At 46.0% G+C, this 17,700-nt stretch overlaps 1 pseudogene; it reads left to right on the top strand.

The window, feature by feature from the left end:
* Positions 1-600: 600 nt before the first annotated feature.
* On the top strand, positions 601-17,375 carry LOC144329766 (non-histone chromosomal protein HMG-17-like; annotated as a pseudogene).
* Positions 17,376-17,700: the final 325 nt, after the last annotated feature.

Below are 17,700 nucleotides of genomic sequence, written 5' to 3'. Positions count from 1 at the left end.
AGTGGTTGATTCCACTTCCTCTGCTTCCACGCCCACCATCTGTGCACCTCTTCTCCTAGCTGCCAGCTGCATTTTTCTTTTTTTTTTTTCAGAGATGGAGTTTTGCTCTTGTTGCCCAGGCTGGAGTGCAATGGCACAGTCTCAGCTCACTGCAGCTTCTGCCTCCTGGGTTCAAGCGATTCTCCTGCCTCAGCCTCCCAAGTAGTTGGGATTACAGGTGTGCACCACCATGCCCAGCTAATTTTTGTATTTATTATTATTATTATTATTTGAGATGGAGTCTCAAACTGTTGCCCAGGTTGGAGTGCAATGGCACAATCTTGGCTCACTACAACCTCCCCCTCCTGGGTTCAAGCGATTCTCCTGCCTCAGCCTCCTGAGTAGCTGGGATTACAGGCACCCATCACCATGCCTGGCTAATTGTATTTTTAGTAGAGACAGGGTTTCACTATGTTGGTCAGGCTGGTCTTGAGCTCCTGACCTCAGGTGATCCGCCTTAGTCTCCCAACGTCCAGCTGCATCTTTTCGGATTGGTGCAGGCCTCCCACCTGGTCTGGCTGTTGCATGCATAGTGAAAATGTGGCTGAATAAAGGGAGGCGATGAATGAAAGACCCCCGGAGACTGTCAGTGTCAGAAGTGAGTCCAGGTCCAAGTTCTCTAGTTTCTGAACTGGAATGTCTTTGCCAATATCTAGTCCAAAGCATCTCAGATTTTTCCAATGAAGAGCCCCTACTGGCACACAGGAAACAGCTCAGACCCCAGGGATCAGGGTTATGAAATGAAGTATGGGACAGCCACTGAAAGCCTAGTGTATCTCTAATTTCTCTAAAACCTCATGTCTTAGCATAAAGGCGCATGCAGTGTTGCATTCTACTCTGACATACTTGAGTGCTTTGGGGTTTTAAAATTATATTTGAAATTGCTTACCTTCATATCAAATTGACACTCAAAGAAGGTGCACCAGCTTTGTCCCATGACCCTTCGGTTAGAGCAGCAGTCAGAAGTCAGATCGTCTCCCTAGGCCTACCTTTTCCTCTCTTTTCTTTTCTTTTCTTTTTCTCTCTCTCTCTCTTTCTCTCTCTCTCTCTCTCTCTCTCTCTCTCTCTCTCTCTCTCCCCTCCCTCCCTTCCTTCCTTTCTTGCTTTCTTTTTTTTGTTGTTTTTTTTTTGCTTTGTTTTGTTTTGTTTGAAGGAGTCTTGCTCTATTGCTCAGGCTGGAGTGCAGTGGTGCGATCTTGGCTCACTGCAACCTCCACCTCCTGGGTTCAAGCGATTCTCCTGCCTCAGCCTCCTGAGTAGCTGTGACTACAGAGGCATGCCACCACGCCTGGCTAATTTTAGTATTTTTAGTGGAGATGAGGTTTCAACATATTGGCCAGGTTGGTCTCAAACTCCTGACCTTGTGATCTGCCTGCCTTGGCCTCTCAAAATGTTGGGATTACAGGCGTGAGCCACCACACCCAGCCCATCCCTCCACCTTTCTTACACCTGTGCATACACACATACGCAATCACACAAACTACAATTGAGACTGAGGCCCAGAGAGGCGGTCACATGGCCAAGATCACACAGCAAGTGCGTGGGTCTAGCTCCATCAACTCCCTATCCATTGCTCCTTCTTTGCAACTCCATTGCCAAGGAATTGAGGATGGCATAGTTTTACTGGGGAATCTCAGATTTCATGTTTGATATTGGCAGATGAAATTAGGAATGGGAAGCAGAGGTTTAGAGTGGAAAACAAGTAATTTAAATATTTGGGTCCCATAAATAGGTTCTGATGCTTTGAAAACGTGACACTATTGTATTTATGTAAATAGCCGTGCTCCAGGGAGAATTTGACAGGCCTCAAGGAGACCTTTCTCCTCCAAATTGTCTTCTCTATTCTGGTGTTAAGACTTGAAATCCACCTTCCAGTTAAGCACTGTCCTTCCCCCAGGTCATTGCTATGGGTTGAGTTGTGTCCCTCTGAAATTCCTATGTTGAAGCCTTAACCCTCAGTATGTGACATCATTTGGATACAGGGCCTTCGCAGAGGTAACCAAATCAAAATGAGGCCATTCGGGTGGGCCCTAATCCAACAACACTGATGTCCTTCTAAGAAGTGGAGGCCGGGCGCAGTGGCTCACACCTGTAATCCCAGCATTTTGGGAGGCTGAGGCGCGCAGATCACCTGAGGTCGGGAGTTCGAGACCAGCCTGACCAACATGGAGAAACCCTGTCTTTACTAAAAATACAAAATCAGTCAGGCGTGGTGGCACATGCCTGTAATCCCAGCTACGTGGGAGGCTGAAGCAGGAGAATCACTTGAACCCAGGAGGCAGAAGTTGCAGTGAACTGAGATAGCACCATTGTACTCCAGCCTGGGCAACAAGAGCTAAATTCTGTCTCAAAAATAAAAAAACAAAAAACTGGAGACTTCGGCCAGGCACAGTGGCCCATATCTGTAATCCTAGCACTTTGGGAGGTGGGAGGATTGCTTGAGCCCAGGAATTTGAGACCAGCCTGGGCAATATAGTGAGACCCTGTCTCTACAAATAATAATAATAATAAAAAATTGGCCGGGCACAGTGGCTCACGCCTGTAATCCCAGCACTTTGGGAGGCCGAGATGGATGGATCACGAGGTCAGGAGATCGAGACCACCCTGGCTAACATGGTGAAACCCCATCTCCACTAAAAATACAAAAAATTAGCCGGGCGTGGTGGTGGGCGCCTGTAGTCCCAGCTACTCGGGAGGCTGAGGTAGGAGAATGGCGTGAACCCGGGAGACGGAGCTTGCAGTGAGCTGAGATCGCGCCACCGCACTCCAGCCTGGGTGACAGAGCGAGACTCTGTCTCAAAAAAAAAAAAAAAAAATTTGCCAGGTGTGGTGGCGTGTGCTTGTGGTCCCAGATACTTAGGAGTCTGAGACAGGAGGATTGCCTGAGCCCTGGAGTTTGATGTTGCAGTGAGCCATTATCGCACCTCTGCACTCCAGCCTGGGTGATGCAGTGAGACCCTGCCCTTCCCCACCAACCCCCCGCAATAAAAAAAAAGAGGAGATTTGGACACAGAGATACACGTAGAAGGAAGGAAGATGGTATGAGGGAAAAGACGGCCATCTACAAGCCAAAAAGAGAGACCTGGACAGATCCTTCCCTCACAGCCCTCGAAAGGAACAAACCCTGCTGGATACCTTAATTTCACACTTTTAGCCTCCAGAACTATGAAAGGATGTGTTTCTGTTGTTTAAACTACTCAGTTTGTGGTACTTTGTTATGGCAGTCTTAGCAAACAGAGTCATCTTTGTGAGGCCTTGCGCTCCTGGGAGGGAAAGCACAGCAGGATTCCTACAGCAGAAAAGCATGATCTTCCCTTGGTAAAGGGATTTTTTCTGCCTCTGTCTTTGAGCTGGACCCTCTGTAGGTACCTCACACACAATATCTAATTTCCTCTTCACCGGAGAGATAATAAGGACAAAAATTAATGCTCATATTCACTGAGCTTTTACTATGTACCAGGCAGTTTTTAATGCTTTACATTTGATACCCATTAATAGGAGGTATGAGGAACTATTATTCCTATTTTACAGATGAGGAAACTGTGTCCCAGTGAGGTTAAGTGTCCAGCCCAAGTCACTCAGCTAACAGTAAGTGACTGGACCAAAATTAGAAACCATGTTCCACCCACCTTTCTAACCCCTCTCACAATGAATGAGGTCCCCCTGTCTTTCCTTTGGAGCCAATGGACAGGGAGCTGACCCCAGGCCACAATGGGCTAATGCAGGAAGAAGAGGAAGGTGGAGACAGCCATTGGTGCTTGAAGCCCTGCACCTTCTGTCCTGCAAGGCAGCCCTCCCTCAGCCCCCCTGCAGGTTTGATGGGCTGACTGAAATTTCCCTCAGTCAGCTGAGGGAAATTCGACTTGGAGAACAAAAGCTTCCACCACAGGAAAAAACTTCCTGTTCAAGCCCTAGCAAGAGAGCTCAGGTTTCAACCACACAGCCGGTAAAGTCATCGGTTGGTTGTGGGCTGGCGACGGAGGGGCTCCCAAGGGCACGGAGCAGCTGGGCGGAAGGCCTGGAGATCTCTTCCCGCCAGGCTGCAGGGGCCTGGTCAGAGAGACCCAAGATTCCTCTGTGGATGGCGGTAGGGAAGGGCTGAGGCCAGGCCTTGTCAAAGTCCTTTCCCACCTCTGACTTTGACCAATCCTCCCAAACATGTAAAGCCAAGCAGCCATCATCAGTGCGCCCATATCCATTTGCCAGTGGAGGAACCAAGTCCAGAGAGGGTAGCTCAGTATCTCAAAGATAGTCATCAAATTAGGCGGGGAGGGGAGGGGAGGAGGGGGAGGGGGAGGGGGCGGTGGGAGGACTTGAACCTAGTCCTTGATCTCTTCCTGAGTTCTTGGTTCTTTGGTTACTAAACAAAGGGGGAAAAAGATCTTCTAACAAAGGTCTGGGTGAAAAGGAGACAAATTTCAAAGACCCCGTTTTTCCAGCCACCCATCCTGCCTCAGCAGAGCACTGAGGGCTGAGTGGAAGAACATTCACTCATTCATTCATTCAGCACATCAGGCACCCACCTTGTGGATGCCACCCACCTTGGGTGCCACATGTGCCCAACTAACTTGTTTAAGTCCACTCAGCAAAGTGGGGCTCGCGATCCAGGCAACAGAGGAAGTAACTAACGGAAAGAACATAAAGTTGGTGAATACGTGAAAGGTATCATTGTTAATAATACTGCTCCCCCATTCAGCACATGTTTTAGGCAAGCACCAATTGCCAGCAAGGCACAGAGGCACAGTGCTGCAGCTATGTCTGCCAGGCTCTGTGCCAGTCACTTTACATGGAATTTCATTTCATCTTTACATCCACCCTATGAGGCCGTGAAGTGGACACCAGGATCTACAAGCCTCCCTTTTTTGGGGATTTGGACCCCTCCCCCATCCACATGGGTGAGTCTCTGAGGCCATGTTTAAACCTAGTGGTTCCGCCTTATGGTCATAGGTGATTGGATTAGGAGTGGGCATGTGGCTTAAGCTGGGCCAATCAGGTTCTCTTTGTGGAGAATTTATTTATTGAGATGGAATCTCACTCTGCACCCAGGCTGGAGTACGGCTCACTGCAACCACGCCTCCCCGGTTCAAGCAATTCTTCTGCCTCAGCCTCCCTAGTAGCTGGGCCTACAGGAGTGCACCACCACGCCCGGCTAATTTTTGTATTTTTAGTAGAGACAGGGTTTTGCCATGTTGGCCAGACCAGTCTCAAACTCCTGACCTCAAGTGATCCACCCACCTTGGTTTCCCAAAGTGCTGGGATTCTTTTTTTTTTTTTTTTTTTGAGTTGGAGTCTCACTCTATCACCCAGGCTGGAGTGCTATGGTGCGATCTGGGCTCACTACAACCTCTGCCTCCTGGGTTCAAGAGATTCCAGGGAGGCAGAGTGTGTGTGTGGAGGATCCTGGGTGCAGAGTAGCCACCACACCCAGCTACTTTTTGTAATTTTAGCAGAGACGGGGTTTTGCCATGTTGGTCAGGCTGGTCTCAAACTCCTGACCTCAGGTGACCACCCACCTCAGCCTCCCAAAGTGCTGGGATTACAGGCGTGAGCCACCGTGCCCAGCCAAGTGCTGGGATTCTTTGTGAAGAATTTACAATTGAGATGTCATATTAACTGAGGCTCATCAGAACTGAGGGGGTTGAGGGGGAGAAGAGAGTAATGCAGCAGATAGCTGAGGGTGATAGAGAGGCTGGTGGCCTTCCTGTCCAGGTTCTAGGCAACGTCTAGTTGCTTTCCATCCTGGGTGCCCCCAGACTTGCTACATTCTTATGATGCATTCTGGTTTTGCCTAAGCTAGCTTGAGCCAGTTTCTGTCACTTGCATCCAGAGTCCTTGGTAGAATAGCGAGTTCCATGATGGCAAGGGACTAAGTCTTGTTCACAAAAGTGTCCTTAGGACCTGGTACATAAAAAGGGCTCCATAAATGTTTGTTAAATGAATGAAAAGTGGAGGTTCCGAGAAGTTAATTGATTTGTACCCAAGCCTCACAGTAAGTAACGGTTGGAGTTTGAACTGGGTCTACCAGCTTCAGAACATGTGCTTTTTTTGCCATACCAGGCTGGCTTTTATAAATTGTTCTTCTTATTATTATACTAAAATCACAGGTAGTAAGAACTAGAGTGAAGCTGAAGATTAGTAAGTTTTATTGTTTCGTAGATGAGGAAATTGGGGCCTAGGGAGGGAAGTGGCAGAAGTTTCTTGATTGTCATGCAGCTACCTAGCCCGAGCTGATGTTTATTCATCATGTGTGTGACACTGCTGTGCTTGCTGTTTGAGTACTGAAATGTTTTCATACCAGTTGATGACTAGCAGCTGCCTCGAGTCCCAAGTGTCCCCTCCTCTGTAGCCCCTGCCTTCAGAAACCCTGGGCTTCCATTACCCACAAGCAAAGAGGTTGTGCTGAGTCCAGCGTGGCTGTCCAGGTCTGTTCTGATTGGTCAGTATCTGTGCCACTCAACCTGTTAAATATCAGCCTTGCATTGACCTAGTGTGATTTGAAGAGTTCTGGTTACTTTGTCTCTCCATTAAAGAGAAATGGGGATTTTAAAAGATAGCAAAAATAGCATTGCTATTCTTCCCCTCTGCCTCCCATGGCAGCTCAAATTCCACTGTTCAGAAACATTCATGTATCCATTCACCCCTTCATTCCACAAATATTTACTGAGTGCCCATTCTGTGTCAGGTTTTTGGCCAGGAGCTCTTGTTCCCAACCACCTAAAATGTAAATTCCCCTGGGGAGGGAGAAATCTGAAGTTGAGGTGGCCTGCATGTCATGGGGGTGATTTGGTAGCGGAAGGGATGACCCACTGGGCTGGCTTTGCCACCTGCAAAAAGTCAGCAGCAAACAGGCAGACCAAAAGAAGTAAGCAAGAGGGAGAAAAATAATACAGAAATAAACAACTTATTTCAGCACATGTACAAGTTGCATGGCACATCAAAACACCAACATTTAGGTCAGACACGGTGGTTTACGCCTATAATCCCAGCACTTTGGGAGGCCAAGGCAGGCGGATCACTTGAGGTCAGGAGTTCGAGACCAGCCTAGCCAACATGGTGAAACCCTGTCTCTACTAAAAATGCAAAAAGTTAGCCAGGCGTGGTGGCAGGTGCCTGTAATCCCAGCTACTGGGGAGGCTGAGACAGAAGAATCGCTTGAGCCTAGGAGGTGGAGGTTGCAGTGAGCCAAGATTGCACCACTGCACTCTCGCCTGGGTGACAGAGTAAGACTCTATCTCAGAAAAACAAACAACAACAATGACAACAAGCAAAAGCACCAACATTTATTTTATGAATTGGTGATGTTTTTCTTTTGATTTACATGTGTTGGAGGTAGATGGCATAATGGGCCTTCAGGGGTTGGGGCCTCTAAAGATCTTAGCCAGGTTGAGCTGGTAGGCAGTGGAGGGCAAATTGTGTGATCACAGATCTGGGCTGGACACCTGGGCTGAGCTGACGTTCTAAGAGGAGGAGTGAAGAATCTAATATGTATTAAGGATGTCTACATGTCCCATCCTAGGACTTTATATGTAGTATCTCATTACACTTCAAATAGCACTAGGCAGTAGATTTTATGATTCAGTTTTACTGATGGAGGAAACTGAGATTCAGGATTTCTAAGCAGTTTTCACAAGGTGACATTACTAGTAATTAATGGAACTGGGATTTGCACCTGGATCTGGCATTTGATAAATATTTGTTGAAAGAATGATCTTTCTGGCTCCAAAGTCCATGCCCTGTTACTTCAGTTGAGAGAAAACCACCACCCCACACAAATATTAATAATAGCTAGCACTTATAGAGTACTGACTAAATGCTAAGCACTCTTCCAAGCACTTTATATGTATCAACTCATTTATACCTCATTTGACTGGTGAGGAAGTCAAGGCACAGAGAGATAAGTCGCCCAAGGTCTCAGAAGCGGCACACGGTGTAGCCCGTGTTTAATGCAGCCGTCTGGCTGCAGGTCAGCCCTGAGCCTCTCTATAGAGGCTCTTGCCTGTTTCCCACAGCCCCACCCATTCAGGGTTTGATGATTTCATTTTTTTTTCACTAGTTTGGTAAGCATGCACTGATACCCAGAGCTTGTGTGTTTGCATTCCTCTCATTTCTGGTAGAGCTATGTACTTTTTCATGTTTTGATTTACCATCTGCGCTTCCTGTGTAAACTGTCTGTTCACCTCCTTTGTTGCTTACAGAGTGGAATCTGGGCACTGATTTTAGCGTTTTTTGTAAAAAAGCAAAAATTAATAAATTTTAGTGTATTGCTGGTTTGTTATTTCTTCCAGGCTGTTATTTTCCTCTTGCAACTGTCCTATATTTTATTCAACAAAAGTTTCCTATTTTTTAATTGAATTTTTTGTCTCTGATTATGGATTTTCTTCCAATATGATCAATGTGGTATTGCATGTTCAAGTCTTTTTTACGGTTTGTTTTTCAGACAGGCACATAATCTCATGCAATTTATTGCAGAAAATGGTACAAAGTGTAAGTAACTCTTCTCTGCATTATAATTCTCTCGAAATAATTTATTATATGGTAATTGTTTTCCTCACTGGATTGTTGAACTATTTTTAGTTTTACTTTATATTGGATTAATTTTGGATTGTCTAATCTTTTCCACTGATCATTTTTCCCCTATTGTTACCATATAGTTTGGATAATTGTCACTTTGTAATATGTTATGAAATCTGGTAGGCTAAATTTACTATCACACCCTTTCAAGAGAAGCTTTAGTCTTTTTAACCATTTAATCCGGTAATGACATCACTATTCATTTAATCAAGGTCTCATAAAGTATCCTTTAGGGGCTTTGATAGGTAGTACATTAAATCTGGCTGGCAGCCATGGCTGATGTCTGTAATCCCAACACTTCAGGAGGCTGAGGCGGGTGGATCACCTGAGGTCAGGAGTTCAAGACCAGACTGACCAACATGGTGAAACCCTGTCTCTACTAAAAATACATAATTAGCCAGGTGCGGTGATGCATGCCTGTAATCCTAGCTACTTGGGAGGCTGAGGCAAGAGAACAGCTTGAACCCGGGAGGGATAGGTTGCAGTGAGCTGAAATTGTGCCATTGCACTCCAGCCTGGGCAACAAGAGCAGAACTCCATTTCAAAAAACAATACTAACAAAATAAATGAATAAATAAATAAATCTATACAGAAACCTAAGGTAAATTGTTGCCTTTGCTATTTCTAGTCGTCTAGGCTGGAATGGGCATACCCTCCTCTTATTTTCATCTTCATTTATTTCTCTCAATTGAGTTCTATCAACTTCTTTGAAGAAATCTTATGACATGAAGTAAACTAATGTTCAAGTGTTGAATGTTTGACGTTAACTAAAGGGAATACGTTTTCCTCTGTGGCTTCTATCTGCATGACACTAGTATACGCATCAGAATGGTAGCTCTTGGCTGGGAAGTTTGGAAGACTTGGAAACTGGATACTCCCCTTGGAGAGTGACCAGTACCTGGGTAGCAGCAGGCAGGGGGAGGATGGGGCCAGGGATATGCAGATTTGAGGGGCCTGAGAGAGTCCTGCAAGAGGGAGGCCCCCACTGGGGAGTGAGCCCACATGAATGGGCATGGCCTGGCACAGAGGGCACATGCAAGGGATGTGGGTGGGGAGCAGGAGGACTATTTGGCCCAGGCCTCAAATATAGACTCCTGACATTATCTCCAGATGAGATTATTGACACAGTCAGTGGGTCCTGTGGAGAAGCCATTGGCTAGGGGTATGGCATCCCCAGAATCTCTATTCTGCTCTTTATCAGAATGTTGTGAGTATTTCACAGCTGCGTTCGGCAGGAGGTAGGAGTCTGTAAGTTCGGTTGTTTTTTTTTTTTTGAGATGGAGTTTTTGCTCTTGTTTTCCAGGCTGGAGTGCAATGGCGTGATCTCAGCTCACTGCAACCTCCGCCTCCTGGGTTCAAGCGATGCTCCTACCTTAGCTTCCTGAGTAGCTGGGATTACAGGCATGCACCACCACACCCGGCTAATTTGTATTTTCAGTAGAGATGGGGTTTCTCCATGTTGGTCAGGCTTGTCATAAACTCCCAACCTAAGGTGATCCGCCCGCCTCGGCCTCCCAAAGTGCTGGAATTACAGGGTTGAGCCACCGTGCTCAGCCCTGTAAGTTCTGTTAAATGCCTACTACACACACCAAATCCTCTGCTTGGAACTCTACTCTTGCTACCTTTTTAAATCCTCACTACAGCCTGATGAGGTACATATCATTACACCCGTTTTGAGATGAGGAAACTAAGACTACAAGAGGTTAAGGACAAAGCCCAAGGGCAAATTGCTGGTACATTTCAGAGTCCACCCTTGAACTTGGCATTGTGTTTAGAGCCCATATCCTTATTATTTCCATTCACCACTCTGCCTTATCTGACAGCAGGGTCTCGGTGAGTGCTCGTCACCTGGGGAGGAATGAAACATGAGCAAGTCCCAAGTCTTGACTAGGTCATTCATTCATTTGCTGTCGGTCACATGCTCCACTTCTCCCAGGGCGACATCACCTACTCCCTGGTTTCGTCCACCCACATCTGTCACATCTGTCCTTCCAACCCCTACTTCTTTCCTAAAGTTGGCATTTGAACAACCTACTTTCTGATGGTAAATGCAGTAGAATGTCTCATATCTCATGCCAGAAGGGAACGCCCACGTCTTCTTCATCTCCCAAAATCTGCTCTTCTCCTGTCCTTTTTCTCCGTGAACGATGCCACCATCGATCTATTATTCAGCAAGGCTTCCTGATTTCTTCCTAGACATGTGTAAATCTGTGTCTTCTTCTCTGACTCAGCAAGCACCCCCTGGGCTGAATCCTGTCCATTTAGCATGTGTCTGACGCTTGGCTGCCTCTCTCCACAGAGCCCAGTGCTCTGGTATCCCCTGTGTGTCTCGGGTGGATCTTCCTGAGCCACGACTGTGACCTTCCTGGGCTGAGAAGTACCAATACAGTGTTGGCACAAAACCTTAGAATTGGACTTTTGTACCAGCCATGTCAATGATAGCACTTGCCTTTTACATCCCTTCTAAGGGGAACTGGCCTGCTGCCACTACCTGCTGCAAAAGGGAACCCTGTTTAGGGCCATATGACCCTGACAGCTTATTGGACCATCACAGCCACCTGGCCCCAAGGCAGGTGGTTGATTGGCTGGCCAACAACATATAATATGGCCTGATGTTAAAAGAGGCAAGCTAGGGCTGGGTGTGATGGCTCACACCTGTAACCCCAGCACTTTGGGAGGCCTCGCTAGGAGGATTGCTTGAGGCGAGGAGTTTGAGACCAGCCTGGGCAACATAGCAAGACCCTAACTCTACAAAATATGAAAAAATTTTAAGAAGAGGCATATTAGGTTAGTCAGATTCTCTCAAGAGAATATGAGCAAAGAAATATGGAGAGAATGAGGCTGTGAGCAATGGAAATGGAGACTGAAAAGTCATGAAGTAGAGTCAGGGCTGGCGAAGGCCCTTGTGCAATGCAGAGAGTATGTGTCAGAAGAGGAAGCTGCTAAGGACAGAGAGGGGAATGGAGCTGACCCAGAGCACAGGGGCCACTGTGAGAAGGAAGCTGTGCATCATGAATAGGACTCTTTAAATGGAATACATTTTGTTTTAGGAAAAGTCTCCACATTGTCATTATTTGCTTGTTTTGCTATAAACCAGTGCAGGGGGATGTTTGGGGTCCCCAAGTTTGTCTGACATCAGACAATCCCTCTTTCAGGCTGGGGCCTTGGGAGAGGCGGCAGAAGTCTCACAAGACCAGAGAAACAGCCTCAGATCTTCCCTCTGGGGAATCCAGACAATAGCAGCTGCCGGCTTTTTCCCACTGGAATATTACCACACGTGGCGAGGCACGGATGCTCCACTTCAATATTTAGACTTCGGTACTGTGGAAGTCAGCAGTGTTTGTTATTCCGGTGACTTGTGTTTGGAGAAACACATTGTCTCCACCACAACGCATGATGCGCACGAGTCGTTCCATTGTCTTGCAGCCCAGCCAGCAAGAGATCACAGGGCTGATCTAGCGCGCGTTCTTTCTGACAAGGCTCCAGGAGGGTCAGGGCTGATCTAAGTTCCTGAGGAAAACTGGTTACCAGGCTTTGAGGGCTGGGGTAGGGGACAGGTGCCTGGGCCAGCCCCTTAAGACTGTGGGCACAGCCACCTCAGTGTATAAAGAAGGGGTTTGCGAGTATGGGCTGTACAGTCAGACCTCCTGGATTGATAAAATGTCTCCACCATTTACCAGCTATGTGACCTTGGGTAAGTCACTTAACCTCTCTGTGCCTCAGTCTCTCCATCTGTAAAATGGAGATAATTATAGTATATACCACATAGAGTTTTATCATGATTAAATGAAGTAAAATATTAGGTTGACCTATATGAAACTGTCTTTTTTTTTTTTTTTTTTTTGAGATAGAGTCTCGCTCTGTCACCCAGGCCAGAGTGCAATGGTGCCATCTCGGCTCACTGCAACCTCCACCTCCTGGGTTCAGGTGATTCTCCTGCCTCAGCCTCCTGAGTAGCTAGGACTACAGGCGCCTGCCACCACACCTGGCTAATTTTTGTATTTTTAGTAGAGACGGGGTTTCACCATATTGGCCAGGTTCGTCTCGAACTCCTGACCTTGTGATCCTCCTGCCTTGGCCTCCCACAGTGCTGGGATTATAGGTGTGAGCCACCACACCTGGCCTTTTTTTTTTTTTTTTAAGATGGAGTTTCACTCTTGTTGCCCAGGCTGGAGTGCAATGGCACGATCTTGGCTCACCGCAACCTCTGCCTCCTGGATTCAAGTGATTCTCCTGTCTCAGCCTCCTGAGTAGTTGGGATTACAGGCATGTGTCACCACGCCCAGCTAATTTTGTATTTTCAGTAGAGACAGGGTTTCTCCATGTTGGTCAGGCTGGTCTGAAACTCCCGACCTCAGGTGATCCACCTGCCTCAGCCTTCCAAAGTGCTGGGATTACAGGCATGACCTATGGCGCCTAGTGAAATTGTCATTTTTATAGGCCCCAAATGGTTTATTCTAATACGATTGTGACTTAGTACATAGTAATTGCTAGATAAATGCAAGCTAAAGGTATAGAAAATTATATTAGCATTTGTTACTATCTCAGCTCTTCTCTGACAGTAAGTACCAGCCATTTTTGAGCAGACCTTGCCCAGGCTGGTTATCACAGAGGAACGCAGGTGCTGATGCCCACTTCAGTGCTGCAGGCACCAGAAGACCATGGACTCCTCAGCGCCAGGCCCAGCTATGCCACAGCTAGTGGAATCACTTCCCCTCTAAGCTCCTTTCTCTGACAGAAATGATCATATTGGACACGGTCATATAAAAACCCCTTCCGGGCCGGGCACGGTGGCTCAAGCCTGTAATCCCAGCACTTTAGGAGGCTGAGGTGGGTGAATCACCTGAGGTCAGGAGTTCGAGGTCAGCCTGGTCAACATGATGAAACCCCCGTCTTTACTAAAAATACAAAAATTAGTGAGGCATAGTGGCGCATGCCTGTAATCCCAGCTACTCAGGAGGCTGAGGCAGGAGAATCGCTTGAACCCAGGAGGCAGATGTTGCAGTGAGCTGAGATCACACCACTGCCCTCCAGCCTGGGTGACAGAGTGAGACTCCATCTCCAAAACAAACAAACAAACAAAAGAAAAAGAAAAAACCGCTTCCAGCTGTAGCTGACTCTAAGTGTTCTCAGACCCTAGCAATTTCTCCTTTTCACTTCTCAGCTCTTTGTGTCACTCAACTGCCAGATGCAAATTAAACCTCTGGGACCTGGTCTCACATTTGTCCCTTGGTTGACTGCTCTCTTTTGATGGCTTCTGAGAGCCCCCATAGCCTGTGACAACACATGAGACCATAATTCCTTTTGTTGCTCAAATTCTAACAGCTGGGCCACATCTAGCTTCGCTATGAGAAATGTAGGTTTTTTCACTTCACCTTCCTAAATAATGACGACAACTATTACTTGTTTACCATAACCTAGATGTCAGGCGTTGTTCTGAGTGCTTATGTATATTAAACTATTTAACCTTCACTGACAACTCCCAAAAGTAAGTACTTTAATGCACATTTTACTGCTAAGGAAACCAAGGAATAAAGTGTCTTGCCCAAGGTCACATAGCCAACAAGCGGCAGAACTGGGATTCGAACCTGAGCCATGTTCGTGGACACAACCTCTACTCTCTTGGCAATTCCTGGAAATGATTACCTCTTCCAGACATCCCTCTCGGTGTCCTCTTGCTCATCTAGTTATTTGGCTCTGGAATCTTGTCCCACTTAGCGATTCATTTCTAGTGAGTCACGCCGTGAAATCTTCAGAATTGCAGTGTAACTGAACGGTACTGTGAAACACTGCCTTTTGAATCTTTCTTAGGATTTAACAAACGACTTCACAGTCACCCTCCTCCCTCAGCTTCATCCTAAGAACACAATTTCCTGAGAGGCCCCTGAGTTTAATATTTACCCAGAAGCTATTTCTTAATTTTAGCATTGTTTGCTATCTAGAGAGGTGGGAATCTTCGTAAATAGTAAGTCCTGTCTCTTTTTTTTTTTTTTTTTTTTTGAGACAAGGTCTTGCTCTGTCACTCAGGCTGGAGTGCAGTTGCATGAACATAGCTCACTGCAACCTCGATCTCCTGGGCTCAAGCGATCCTCCCACCTAAACCTTCTGAGTAGTTGGGACTACAGGCGTGCACCACCACATCTAGCTAAATTTTGTATTTTTTGTAGAGATGAGGTTTTGCCAGGCTGGTCTCAAACTCCTGGGCTCTAGTGATCTGCTCACCTCAGCCTCCCAAAACACTGGGATTACAGGTGTGAGCCACTGTGCCCAGCTCCTTTTTAAAAACAAACAAACAAACAAAAAACCAAACAGTCTTTCCTCTGGCATTTTACGATAAGCAGCAAGCTATGAGGCAGTACCCTCAACAGTGTTGGCTAACAGTCCTTAGCCCAATTACCTAGTTGACTGGTGACATTTTCTAGTTTCCCCATAACCACAGCTGACAGTGTTGCTAACTACATAATAAGAATACATAATGAGAATTACATAGTAACTACATAATAAGAAACTTCCTTCCTCCAGTTTCCAATAACACACACACTCCTCATTTACTGTTAAGTCCTCACCAGCAGTCTCTTCAATGTCGTTCCAGCTCCTACCAATTGCTCAGTTCCAAAACCATTCCTAAATTTTAAGTTTTCATTATGGCAGCCTCCCACTTCTAAATGCCAAAGTCTTTATTAGTTATCTATTACTTTATAAAGAATTACCCAAAACTTAACAGCTTACACTTTTGTTTTTTGTTTTTTGTTTTTTTTTTACCTCCTTGCAGTTTCTGAGGGCCAGGAACCTGGATGGTTCTGGCTTAGGGCCTTCCATAGGTTGTAGCCAAGTTGCCGGCCAGGACTGCAGTTATGATTTGACTGGGGATGGAGGATTCGCCTCTAATATGGTATCTTTCATATGGCTGTTGGCCAGAGGCTCAGTTCCTCACTGCCTATTGTCAGGAGACCACAGTTCCTTGTCACGAGAGACTCCAGAGGGCTGCTTGGCATAACAGCTGGCTTCCCTCCAAACAAACTATTCTAAAGAGAGGGAAGTAACAATGCCTTTTCTGATCTAGTCTCTGCATTCGCACACGATCGCTTCTTCTTTATTCTATTGGTCATACAAACCAATGCAGACACACAGCGACTAACAAGGATATGAACACCAGCAGATGAAGATCATCAGTACCATCTTGGAGGTTGTCTACCACAACAGTAAGACGCTGAATGCTTTCACCTGACACCTAGAATAAGAGAGGGATGTGTACTCTCACAACTTTAACCCAACATTCTAGTGGGAGTTCTAGCCAGTGCAATAAAGCAAAAAAGAAAGTGCATTCAAATTAGAAAGGAAGAAATAAAACACTCTTAATTTGCAGATGACACAATTATCTAGGTAGAAAATTATAAGGAGTCTACAGAAAAGCCAGTAGAACTGATAAGTGAATTTAAGAAATGTACAGGATACAGGCCAGGCGTGGTGGTCACACCTGTAATCCAGCCTGATGAACATGTCGTGAAACCCAGTCTCTACTAAAATACAAAAATTAGCCAGGTGTGGCAGCGGGTGCCTGTAATCTCAGTTACTTGGGAGCTTGAGGCAGGAGAATCACTTGAACCCAAGAGGCGGAGATTGCAGTGAGCCAAGATCATGCCACTGCACTTCAGCCTGAGCAACAGAGTGAGACTCCCTCTCAAAAAAAAAGAAAAGAAAAAAAAAAAGAAATGTATAGGATACATAGAGATCTATTTTTTTGGATGATCAATTGTATTCTTATACACCAGCAAAGAACTGGAAACTGAAATTGGAAATTGTATTCTTATACACCATCAAAGAATTGGAAATTGAAATTTTAAAAAACCCAAAATAGTTTTAAATAAAACGTTGCACATGTTCGCAACTGAGCAGCTTTCTCAGTCTGCTCCCTGCCAGTAGAATTTGAGGGGTTCAAAGAACCTCTGTTCATTTTGTACTGTCTCTGTCCCTTTCGGTCTAATCTAGCAGTATTTCTGCCAATACATTTCTTTGAAAACTTTGTGGGTCATCACAAATATGAAATACCTAGGGACAAATGTGGCAAACGATGTGTAAGACCCATGCACTGAAAATATTGCTGAGAGAAATCAAAGATGACCTAAATAAGTGACGAGATATGTATCTCCATGGATCAGATGACTCAGTAATATTCAGGTGTTAATTCTGTTAAAATTGATCTACAGACTCAGTACTATCCCAATAAAAAACCCAGCATGCTGTTTTTTGTAAAAATAACAAACTGATTCTAACAGTGACGTATGACAGCCCAAACAATTTTGTAAAAGAAGAAAGTTGTTGAAATTGCACGAATTTCCAAATCTATAAAGCTCCAATGATCAAGATAGCGTGGTATCTGTGTCAAGACAGACGAATCGGAGCAGCGTGAAGAAGCAGCAAGAACGATCCCCAGACCAACCAAAGCCCCCGCGCTGCTGCATCAGGCGTCCAGCGCCTACGACCCGCCGCCGTTGCCGCCACCACCGTGCCCTAGAGAAAGGCTGAAGGTGATGCTAAAGGAGATAGAGCCAAGGTGAAGGACGAACCACAGAGAGGATCCACGAGGTTGTCTACTAAACCTGCTCCTCCAAAGCCGGAGCCCAAACCTAAAAAGGCCCCCGCAAAGAAGGGAGAGAAGGTACCCAAAAGGGAGAAGGGAAAAGCTGAGGCTGGCAAGGAGGGGAGTAACGCCGCAGAAAAGGGACCGGACACAGAAAGCTGAAGGTGCTGCAGATGCCAAGTGAAGCGTGTGCATTTTTGATAACTGTGTACTTCTGGTGACTGTATAGTCTGAAATGCTATTTTTTATCAAGCTTTTATAAAAATGTAGAATTTTGTTTTACCTTTTTTTTAAACTATGTTGTTATCACACAGAACACTTCATTGTGTTTTTTGGGGAAGGGGCATATGTCACTAACACAATGTCTCTGAAGCTGGATTGACGTGTGGAAAACCCCTTTCCCTTCTAGTTTTGGGACACTTGCTCTTGGCTCCCAGGAGTGGGGATTCCCTGACTTTGACACCCAAGGCCCCTTGGTGCAAAAGCCTTGTGGGACGGAAAAACAAATT

The sequence above is a fragment of the Macaca mulatta genome, chromosome 7, assembly GCF_049350105.2.
Source record: "Macaca mulatta isolate MMU2019108-1 chromosome 7, T2T-MMU8v2.0, whole genome shotgun sequence".
Taxonomy (NCBI): Eukaryota; Metazoa; Chordata; class Mammalia; order Primates; family Cercopithecidae; genus Macaca; species Macaca mulatta.
The sequence above is the reverse complement of the archived record's forward strand: the minus strand, read 5'-3'. Positions and strand labels throughout refer to the sequence as shown.